We start from the raw sequence: 11,320 nt of genomic DNA on the forward strand, positions 1-11,320 counted from the left end.
AGAGATTAACGGAGTGAGGGAAGGAGATATTTTAGGTAGAACGACTTAGAGACTCAAAAGTTGCCATATTTTCTGTTCCTCTAACAGTTGGACTTTGCTGGCTTTCATCAATTACTACACTCTCCCTCTTCCTCCTCACCTCTGGGGGGAAAAGAACGGCAAGGAAAACCAAAGGACAAACGACTGAGTGTTATTTCTGGGACTTAGTGAGACTCACCTTGATTTTGTTTTCTGGGTTTTTAAAAAATAAATTTATTTATTTATTTTTGGCTGCGTTGGGTCTTCGTTGCTGCGCGTGGGCTTTTCTCTAGTTGCGGCGAGCGGGGGCTACTCTACTTGTGGTGCGCAGGTTTCTCATTGTGGTGGCTTCTCTTGTTGTGGAGCACGGGCTCTAGGCACGTGGGCTTCAGTAGTTGTGGCTTGCAGGCTCTAAAGCACAGGCTCAGTAGTTGTAGCGCACAGGCTTAGTTGCTCCACGGCATGTGGGATCTTCCCAGACCAGGGCTCGAACCCGTGTCCCCTGCATTGGCAGGCGGACTCTTAACCACTGCACCACCAGGGAAGTCCCTCATCTTGATTTTGGGTAAAGAAAGAAAGAGAGGAGCAAAGAGGGGCTAGGAATCGGTTTTGGCTTTAGCTGCCAAAGAGGAGAGGAGAGACTCCAAGAAGAGAAGGTGTTAAAGAAATGGCAGTGCTTCAGAGGCATGACCAGAAAGGAGGTCTAGGGGGGGAAGGATTGTAATGAACTCATTCCTTCTTCGACTGGAGCCTGGCTAGCTTGAGGGAGGTTTTGCTGTCTTCAACTGGCAATATGCGTGATTGACTCGTTAAAGAGGCACTGAACAAGGATTATTAACCTGGGTCTTCCAGTCTTCAAGAGGTCTTTGGACAGAATTCAAGCGGTCCGTGAAATGGTGCAAGAGAGAGAAAAATCAAATACATCTTTATTTTCATCAACCTCTAACTAAAATTAATCTATTCCATCAAATATAACCACCACAAACATCACATTACAGTTGTTGCAGATACCTGGAAATATCATTTTCGCTCATTAGCATTCCAAAACCACAGTGGGCAGGAGACCCGCCCCTGGATCTCATTTACTGCATTAATAAAGAAGCACATGTATTACTGTATCTCACATTTTCTTCAGTATTCTGATGATTGCATTTCAATATAATTGGCTTACTTTGTAATCCTTTGCATTCTAAATATCATGCATTTAAAAACATAATGCAGAGAAGGAGTTCAGAAGCCTCAGCCAAATGCCAGAGGGCTAAGAACTCTTGTTTTACACTCTGTCAGGAGCTTGATTGGGAAGAACAGAATCCTTCAAGTCATTCCGTGCCAAGGGAGCCTGCAGAATTGCCGAAGAACAGATAGGACCGCATTCGCCCCTTGCCTCTGGGGCTCCAGGCACTCGACTTTAGGAGAGACTAATAATAATCAGGACTCTTCTTTCTAGCTTGCTAAGGTGTCACCCATCCATCCTGTGGGTTTGGATACTGTCAGGCATTTCAGGGGAAATAGTGCCGCCTAGTGGCAAATGTTCTTCCTCAGCCTCACACTTCTCTCTGTCTTGCAGGTAGGAACATTCAGGGTAGAACACATTGGCATTTAGAATGGTCTGTGCATAGCTCTACCGCGTTTCTTTCCACTACATGTGTCCAGGCTTGCCAATTCCCAGTATCACAAATTTGATCCATGATAATATTCAAGCCAGGTTTTGCAGAATCATACTTTATGTCTCCTTTTAGAAATGTTCATCAGTGGGCAGTGATTGGCAGTGTTTAAATTCCCATGCTCACAGGGCTTCTATAATGGTGACAGTCTCTTTCCCCTCAAAAAGGCGTTTTTATTTGTCTTAGTGCTTGGAGCGTTTCAAATGCAAGGTGCACGGAGAGATACGAAGGCTGCGGGGGACTCCTTTTCTGTCTGTCTGGAGGCTTCAGGTGGCATTGATCTTAGTGGATTCTGGGTTTCTGACACGTTGACCCTGGATTTGCTTCCTCGCTTTGGTCAATTTGTCCTTGAATCATCAGTTGCGACGCCAGCTCCTGACGTGGGCTCTGCTACTTCTCCTCCCTTCCCCAACCACTTCTCACAACCTCCACTGCCCCCTCACTGGTCTAAGCCACCAGCCTTTCCTCTCAGGTTGTCCTAACAGCCTCCTAACTGGGCCACCTTCTTCCTTTGCCCCCTTGAGTTCATTCTCCATGTGGCAGACAGGGAGCCTATAGAGGCACAAGTCAAATCATACCACTCCTCTGCTCAAAATCCATCTCACTCAGAGTCAGAATAAGTCTTCACAATATCCTACAAGGCTCTGTAATCAGGCCTGCGGATAACTCTCTGATCTTACCTCCTTCTACCCTCACCCTCAGCAACAATACTGGCCTCCTTGCTGTTCCTCAGCCAAACCAGGCATGTTTCTGCCTCAGGACATTTTTACTTGCTCTTCCCTCTGCCTAAAACGCTGTTCCTCCAGGGACCAACATGGTTCACTCTCTCACTTCCTTCACAGGACCAGAGACCCATACCCCTTATTTTACTTTTCTCTGTAGTACTTATCTCCATCTCACATTTTATGTATTTTACTTATTAATTTTTATTGTCTTCCTCCACCTGCTAAAACATGATCTCAATGAGAGTAGTGATTGTTATCTCTTCAGATTATGATAGTATCCCTAACATCTAAAAAAGTACCAGTCACAGAGCAGAAAATCCGGTGTCTGTTGTATGAGTCCTATTTCCTGCCATTAGGAGATCACACCCTACCTGATGGATGGACCGTCTTTCACGCCTGCAGTGAGGTCTGTCCCCCAGCCGCCACTCAAGACTCTCCTGGCCTGTGAGGTCACTGCATGACTTTCCTGTTCCGAGCTATATAGCAGGCTTCTCTGTTGCTTGTAGCATTAAAGCAGGACCCCCCCAAAGCAGAGTGGCCCAAATCTACTTTTTCTGTCAAATTTGAACCAACCTTGGGATGCAAGGGTCACTAAGTGGCAAGTTTTCAATATGATTACTTTGCGGAAGTAACAGTATGCCAATTGACAATGCTTGTATAAGGTGGCTTTGCTTTAGTTTCTCCTGAGAGCTTTTAAAAAATACCAGTGCTTAGATCCTTCCGCTAAGGGAGCCTGACCCCATTAGTCTGAGCTAGTGGTGAGGGGCGGGGGCCTTGTGGGGTGTCAGGCATTGGTAGTTTCAAAAAGCTACCAGGTGTGCAGCCAGGGAGGAGAAACCCTGATTCAGGACTTTAGAACTGGCAAAACATTTTCATGCATTATTGTCTTTGCTTCTTACATTACGTCCACATGACAGGTGGGGTGGCAGGTGTTTTTGCCCCATTTTACAGGAGATCCAAGAAGATCACTGACTTGGCAGCCAAGAAGTCTAAGAGTTAGGATTTGAATCCAGCTTTGGCCCCAAATCCGGGACTCTTTCCCGCCAGCGTAGAGCAGAAGTCACCTCTAAATGAGGTTGTAAATCCATCCAGAACAACGTTCTCCTCGATGGCGTATTTCTAACTGCACTTCTTTCTCCGTGAGGCTGCATGAGAACAGAGACCCGCTGCCTTCTTCGCTCAGAGCCTAGCGCAAGTTATTTGTTGAGTGAAGGAATGAGGAATGAGTGAATGCAGCCTTTGCACCGTTGGCCCATTTGCTCTGCTGTTGTCCGCAAGTTCATTGTCAGTTCGGGTGCATTTGCGCTGCTTCGGTCGGCTGCACTGTCCAGTGACAGTTCCGCTCAGATGCTGGTTTTACTCCAGGGACATCTGAGCTCACATTTTACCCAGGTCAGGGGAGCTGCCATGAACCCTCTTTTCTTCCCTTTTCCTCAGCACATTTCTGCAGCTGAAAGATTGACTGAGGCATCGGCATGAAGAAATTACATTTCTGTCTGCTCAGAAGTCCCACACCAGTGGGCTTGTCATAGGTAGGCCTCAGTGGAATAGTTCTCTTTCCCAGCAAGTCAGAGTGGAAAGAGAAGGGAAGAGTGATCTTCATTAAGATGTGTTCACCCATCAATTTCTTTCCAGAGGAATCTAATAGCTCCCTACAAACTGGAAAAGTCCCATCACCTCCTGTTACCGTGAGGGTGCTTTTGGATGAGATAGCGTTAAATTGGTCGACTTTGAGGAAAGCAGATTGCCCCTATCAGGTGGGTGGGCCTTATCCAATCAGTTGAAAACCTGAATAGAACAAAAGACTGACCTCCTGGAAGCAAGAGGGAGTTCTGCCAGCAGACGGCCTTTGGACTTGAACTGCAATGTCAGCTCTTCCCTGGGTCTTCATCTTGATCGCCTCTCGACTTGAACTACAGATTTCGGATTTGCTAGCCTCCATAATCACGTGAGTCAGTTGTTTAAAATCAATGTCTCTCTTTCTCTCTATGTACGTATACACAGATCCTATGGATTCTTTCTCTGGAGAACTCTGACGAATACACCCCAGTAATAACAACCCAAAATATCTCCAGACATTGCCAGGTGACCACTGGGGGGCAGAATAGTCTCAGTTGAGAACCACCGCTGGTGACAGGTGAGGCTCCCTTCACGGCATAGTTTCTGGAGAGGCTGACCTGGCTAGAAGAGTCCAGAACCTAATGGAAGCTAAAATACCTCCTAGAAGGTGTTCTCTATGTGTGATTCAGTTGGAGTTTGTTCCAGGTCTGGTCTGACAGCAGAGGTCTCAAGGAGTCTCTGGAATATTTTAAGCTAAAACTAATCAGCTTTGCCTTGAGCCATCAAATTCTCTCTTCTAGAAAAACTGTGTCATACTTGCCTGAATTTTACTTCAAAGAAAAATGAAAGCAAATCACCTTTGCATCCAGTCCTTACAGACTTTCTCATTTATAAGATTTTCTCTCAATTACCTTATGTTGAAAAATAGAATATTGCTTAGAGAAGATGAGCCATAAACCAGTTCAGTGCAGAACTAGAGATCAATGCAGATTTTGGATATGAGTAGAAGGCTCCTGAGAGAATCAGGTTTTTTTTGTTTCTTGGGGTTTTTTTTAAGGGGCAAAGAAATATTATACAGTCATTATTCCTGGGTGGTAAACTTGAATGTTGAAAGTCCTTTCTGAAAACAGTATTGGGTGACTCCAAAAGTGTCTCTATTGATGACAAGGATGCTTCCATCAAAAATGAATATGGGGCTTCCCTGGTGGCGCACTGGTTGGGAGTCCGCCTGCCAATGCAGGGGACACGGGTTTGAGCCCTGGTCCGGGAAGATCCCACATGCTGCAGAGCAGGTGGGCCCATGCATCACAACTACTGAGCCTGCACTCTAGAGCCCACGAGCCACGACTACTGAAGCCTGAGTGCCACAATTACTGAAGCACGCACGCGCCTAGAGCCTGTGCTCCGCAACGAGAAGGCACCGTAATGAGAAGCCCGCGCACCTCAACGAAGAGTGGCCGCCGCTCGCTGCAACTAGAGAAAGCCCATGCACAGCAACAAAGACCCAACGCAGCCAAAAATAAATAAATTAAATAAATAAATTTTTAAAGAAAATGAATATGAATAAGGCAAGCTAAAAAAAATAACAAAAAAGACATCCTAGACAAAAAAAAAAAAGAATATGAAGGCTTTATTAAATGAAACATAAAAGCAAACAATATTTCCAAATTTGTATCTTATTTTAAATGTGGCTTTGAGTATGTCCATGTCACTAAATAAATTAAATATTACAAGGAGACATTTGGCTAGTTCTCCTATACCTGTAAACGTTGGCCCAAATGTACTTTTGCAGATTGTCTCGCCGACAGGAAGGAACCCTGAATGGTCAGCATCCACGGTATTCTTTAAGGCAAAAGGATCAGAGGGTGACCAAGCCTGTCCCCTCCCTCCCTCCCTCCCTCCCTCTCCTCTCTCAGCCTTTCTACTCTGCTTTTTCTCCGCTTCCTCCCCCCTATACCCCAGCCTCCTCTTCTGCTTCACTCTCCCATTTCATCTTCCTGTTCTCCTTGCTTTGCTTACTCTCCTTGCTTTTTCCTTTTTCCTTTTTCCTTTCAAATATGTACCTTTCAAAGATCTCCATCCCCTTGGGCATATGTGCCCATTCTTGTTCTCCTGTCAAATGTGATGGAAAGATGAGAAGAATTTAGGAGAAGAAAGGGGAAAAAATCAATTCTCGTTGCATCACTGAGAATGTCAGCGTGGAGGAGCCTCCAGAGACGAGCAAGGTCTGGGAAAAGTCACGCGGAGGATGGTTCCATCCATACACTTGGCAAAATATCACTCGCTGCCCTCCCATCCGAACCTCAGAACGGCGCGCATAGTTTCAACAAAGCAAACAGAAAAAGGAAAGGTTATATATTTCTTCTACTGCAGGGATGAATTTGCTGCAGGAATCAGCATTTTTTCTTTTGAAATCAGATTGATTGGGCTGTGCTCCCAACCGCCAGAGGTAGTGAATATTTTCAGCTGGGTTTGTGGAAACCGCTCCCTCGCTCGTGGATCTTAAAGAATCCTACAGGATGTCAGCTGCCCCCAAAACTGAGGAGTGAGCCTTTAATCTTTAGTTTGTGATGGCGGCCGAGGAAATGCCCATTTCCCAGGTCCCGTGACCTTCTGAGGCAGGTGCCCCTGCTCCACCTTGTATCGCCCACATTCCAGGAGTCCCTGACCCCGCCTCCACGCCACTGCCCATCACCTCCCCGATTTTGCCCTTCCAATCCCCGCAGTGTTTTCCCTGTTGGACATTTCAGCTCCATTCTTCCAGGAACACAGCCTTTTTCTTTTTTTTCTTTTTCCCTTTCTTTCTTTTTTTTAAATAAGTCTGACTATCTTGCCAAGGAGCATAGGGGTGAGAAAAGGGGAAAAGACCTCTTATTTTTTAGTGACAGCTTTGAGAGTGAGGTTGAATGAACGCCTCAGTAAATTACTCTCCCATGCTCCTTCCATTTTCTACCCTCAGTCTTTGGTGAGTTTTCTCAAAAGCTCCTGCTTGAAATATTTGAACGAACTGCTAGGTTATATATACTTACCTTATTTTTTATCTCCGTTATCCATAGGTAATGTTTCTTGGTTTACATTATTTCTTCATTACTTTTTCTTTTGTTCCCATGCAAAAGACAGATTGGCTAAAATGAGCAAGTCTGGAATTTGGATGTGTGTTACTCTCCCATGAGTCTGTTTATAAGCTTTACCATTCCTTTCCCCAGATCCTTCCCTAATATGTGTATTTCATAGGTGTTATAAATGATTAGTCTTGTAAGTACTTATTTTCCCTAATGTATTAAAAGGAATACATGTGGGGCAGGTGAGCTTTTTTCAGAGGTTAACTCCACAGTCATTAAGTGGACAGAGTCCCTTGTTGCCTTCTAAGGCAAGGGTCTATAAAACCAAGCCTTGCAGTTCTTCCTTTATAAAAGCTCTTGAAATCTGTTCCTTCTTTTCGTTTCCTGCTGTCAGCACATTGGTCTGGACCCATGTGACTCTCTGCTTAGGGGTCTTAACCTACTGGTACTCCTGCCTGTAGCAGATCCTGCCAGTAGCCTGTCCGTATCACCCACCCCTTTCTATTCTGCACACTGCCCCCACCCCATTGCCAGCAGGTGCATTTATGTCTGTTTCTCCAGTGCTACCAGATGCCATTTTGATGGTTCTGGGGAACCTCGAATCCCCGCCCCCAGGAGCAGCCCTCAACCAATGACTGCTGGGAGCTCATGTGTAAACACCTCAGCTCCTGCATCCCTTGGGTGGGATACCTCTGAGTTGTATGTTCTACACGGGCTCCCAGAGTCCCCCAACAAGACTAATCTCCAGTTATCCACAATGATAAATTACTTGACAATGAATACTTTACTGTCTGCCTTCTGTTCCCCGTCTCTCTCCCCCCGTCCCGTGTTGGTATGTCCTGGCACCACCCCCAAAATCAGTTATTTTCACTTGAGTCTTGGTTTTCAGGTTGACTTCTGGAGGAACTCATTCTAAGACATTGCCTCTCATGTCAACCCCCACTAAACAGTCATGTTATATTGAACTTTCTTTAAAAGTTCAAGGAGGTTAAAAAACAAAAACTTTGTAAACATCACCATCTCCACTCAGAAATTATTGGCAACTTCCAGTGGATAAATTACAGATGGTCTTAGCCTATGGCTTAAGATTCTATATCATGTGGCTTTTTTCTGCCTTCTGTAATCCTGTCTCCTACAACTTCCTTCCACTCAAAATGGAGGTTTCAACCATTCCCAGAGGGTACAATGCTCGTCTTGACCCCCAAGCATCTGCCGGTACTATTCCCACCACCTGAGCCCCACGCCCCGCTGCTTCAGTGTATCTGAGGCCACCAACCATCAGGACCGTTGTCCTCTTTGTGGATCTTTTTGCTGAACACACCATAACTTTGGCACTTTGCCTTTACTTCTTTATTCTGATATTTACCATATTTTTCTTTATTCCTCTCCTGGCCTCCCACCTAACTGTGAACCCCTCCTAGGGAAGTTAAACCACTTTCTGTCTTTAGGACCTAGAATGTAGGTTTACAAACACTAGGTGAGGAGACAAAATTCATACTCTGCCATTTATTAAATGTGTGACTGAGCAATATATATATCGTCTCTTTGAACTCGTTTCTGTATTAGTGATATATCGGTAATGTAACACTACATACAGTTGTGATGATTTGAGTGACATAATACATATGAAAAGTGCTCTCGAAACTATCCAACAGTATCTAGTTAGTCATGATTAAGTGGTTGGCAAATAATTCCTTCTGCTGCTGCTGAAAGTGGGAATGATAAAGTTACGTAAGACAAGCAGCTCCCTAGAGATAAAGAATGAGTATCAGGAAAAATCAGCAAAAAAATATGTATCATTACATTGAGTTTTATTGAACCAGTTCATGGGCAATAAAGTAGCATGATTCTATCTACCTCACATATTCATTAATCCTACAGAAGTTTATTGTTTCGATGTCAGATCATTTTTCTCCCCTGCTCAAAACCCTCAGACGGCTCTTCTTTTTCACTCAGAATAAAACCCAAAGTCCTTAAAATGGCCTAAAAACCCTTTCCCCACCTGCCAACCAGCCCCGCCCTCCTCCTGAACTTGTTTCCCGTTACTCCTCTCCCTGGCCGATTCCAGCCTCCTTGGCCTGCCCCCGTTCCTCAAAGACATAGTCATGTGGGGTCCTGACTCCTGCCTTGGGTCCTTTGCTCCAGTTCTTTCCTCTGCCTGGAAGGCTCCTTTCCCAGATGCATGTTTGGCAAACTCCCAACCTCCCCAGATTTCTCCTCAAACCTCTCCTTAGTGACACCTACTCTGACCACTACTCTGACCACCCTATTTGATATTATAACCGGTTCCCCCACTCTGGTTCTCTCTTTACCCAGCCCTATTCTTTTTACTATAGTACTTCTCATGTATCCTACAGTGCCCTTATATAGTGTTTGTTATTGTTTGGTGTTTATTATCAGCAAGTCTTAGTTTTGTTGACTAATATATATCCCAAGTGCCTAGAACAGTGCCTGGGACAGAATAGCCACTGAATAAATATAGTTGCTGAATTTGTTGACTCAAGTTCTTACTATGTGCCCACAAATAAAATAGCTCTGATCCTTATACTTGTGCAATTATAGTTTAACAGTGACGCCCATTTCACAAATGTGATCGACAACTGAATATGTGCCAGGCAATCTGCAAGGCCCTAGAGATACTGCAGCAAACAGAGGACAGTTTCCCTGCTTTCACACAGCTAATCCTCGTGAAATGATATGATGTTGTAAAAATTCAGGTGTTAATGTATGTGAAATACTCAGCCACCAAATTAAAAATTTCAGATCGTTATTTTCACGTCCCTGTCTTGTGGACAGAACACCAAGAGCACCCGGCCTTGCACATGCTAAACCTCAGCAATAAAGTGTATTAAGACAAACACTGGACTGTGTACTCCCCAACAACCTAACGTCTACTTTCAATGCGAAGTCATGTTTTGATTCAATAGTTTATATAATTTATTGTCTAAGGAGCTATTTTTTTGGAAGACATATATTGCTTTGAGTTGCTAAATACTAGATAATATGTTAAAGAGTATATGGTAGAAACTTATCTTGTCCCCCTAAATATAGAAAAGACATAAGGTTAGGCTTCTAAAGCCCTGGTGATGGTTCTGGTTTTTGTCCTGGTCTTGACACTAAACCAGTCATATGACAGTGACAGGCAGAGAGTGTGCACCGCTCGGGTCTTCCTTCAGGAGAGAGCTTGCTGCAGGAGGTGAGAGGTGGGGTTAGCTGAAGGCCTCCAGCTCTCAGACCTTCGGCATCCACCACAGTGTCCAAACCAAGGCCACAGGCTTCCGGGGCTGCTCCAAGCCAACCACAGAACGTGGCTGCGATGCAAGAGCCAGGCCATCCCTGCCCAACTTGGGACTCTTCTAACGGCCAGTTTTTGCTTTGAGTCTCCACACCAGCCTGGCCAAAGCGTTCTCAGAGCTGTTCTCTGGGGCTCTTCCTGTACAATCCTTCCTTCCCGCATCGCAGTCCGAGGCCCTTCCTCTTACCCCGCTTCCTCTTCCCTTTATCTTTACAGGCTATTCCCTGCATAAATCTTACGTTTCTAACTCTGCTTTTGCTTCCCAGAAAACTTGAAATAACACCACTGGCACCAGGAGTGGTTCCAGAAGCTGGCAGGAAGGTGGGGTTGGAGACGGGTCCCCTCGCCACAGGCCGGTGAGGAGGACCCCAGCCCAAGCGGTCAGGGGGGCACAGCCAGTCCTTGGCACAGATGGTTGTTCAACTACTAAAAACAATCACCACTGGCGAGCAGGGGGTCCCCTGGTGGAGAGGAATGCCCTTGCCAGGGCGGCGGTTCAGGCATTTGAAGGTTATGGGGGGCTTCCGTGTATCTAAGGGGAGTGGAGTTGGAGGACTCCCTGCAGAGTGACGGTGAGGACGAAACAGATAGTTAAAGGCGAGTGAAGGAAGCAGAGGCATCTCTGGTCACTTGCAAAGAGGCTTCTGTCCCTTGCGGGAGAGGACAACGTGAAGAGCAAGCCCAAGATTCCAGAGTCATGGGTCTCCAGAACCTTTAAAATGCTTAGCCAAGGCAGCCTGTTACACTGAGGCCAGTGGCCCGCTTGGGAGAACTTGAGACCCTGAGCTATGGGATGGGGACATGAGTGGGTGCCCCCAGTTTTGCTCTGCTGACTGCCCTGAACATGCAGAGCTTGCAGAGGTGGCCACACTGCCTCGTAAAGACCCACACTCTGCTTGAGCAGGAAGACACTGCAGAGGCCTCTCCCTGCAAGACAAACCTGCTCCCCGAAGCCCTGCTCTCAGGAGCTGCCCCCGCTGCCTCTGCTGGCTGCCA

Source organism: Balaenoptera acutorostrata, chromosome 6, assembly GCF_949987535.1.
Source record: "Balaenoptera acutorostrata chromosome 6, mBalAcu1.1, whole genome shotgun sequence".
NCBI lineage: Eukaryota > Metazoa > Chordata > Mammalia > Artiodactyla > Balaenopteridae > Balaenoptera > Balaenoptera acutorostrata.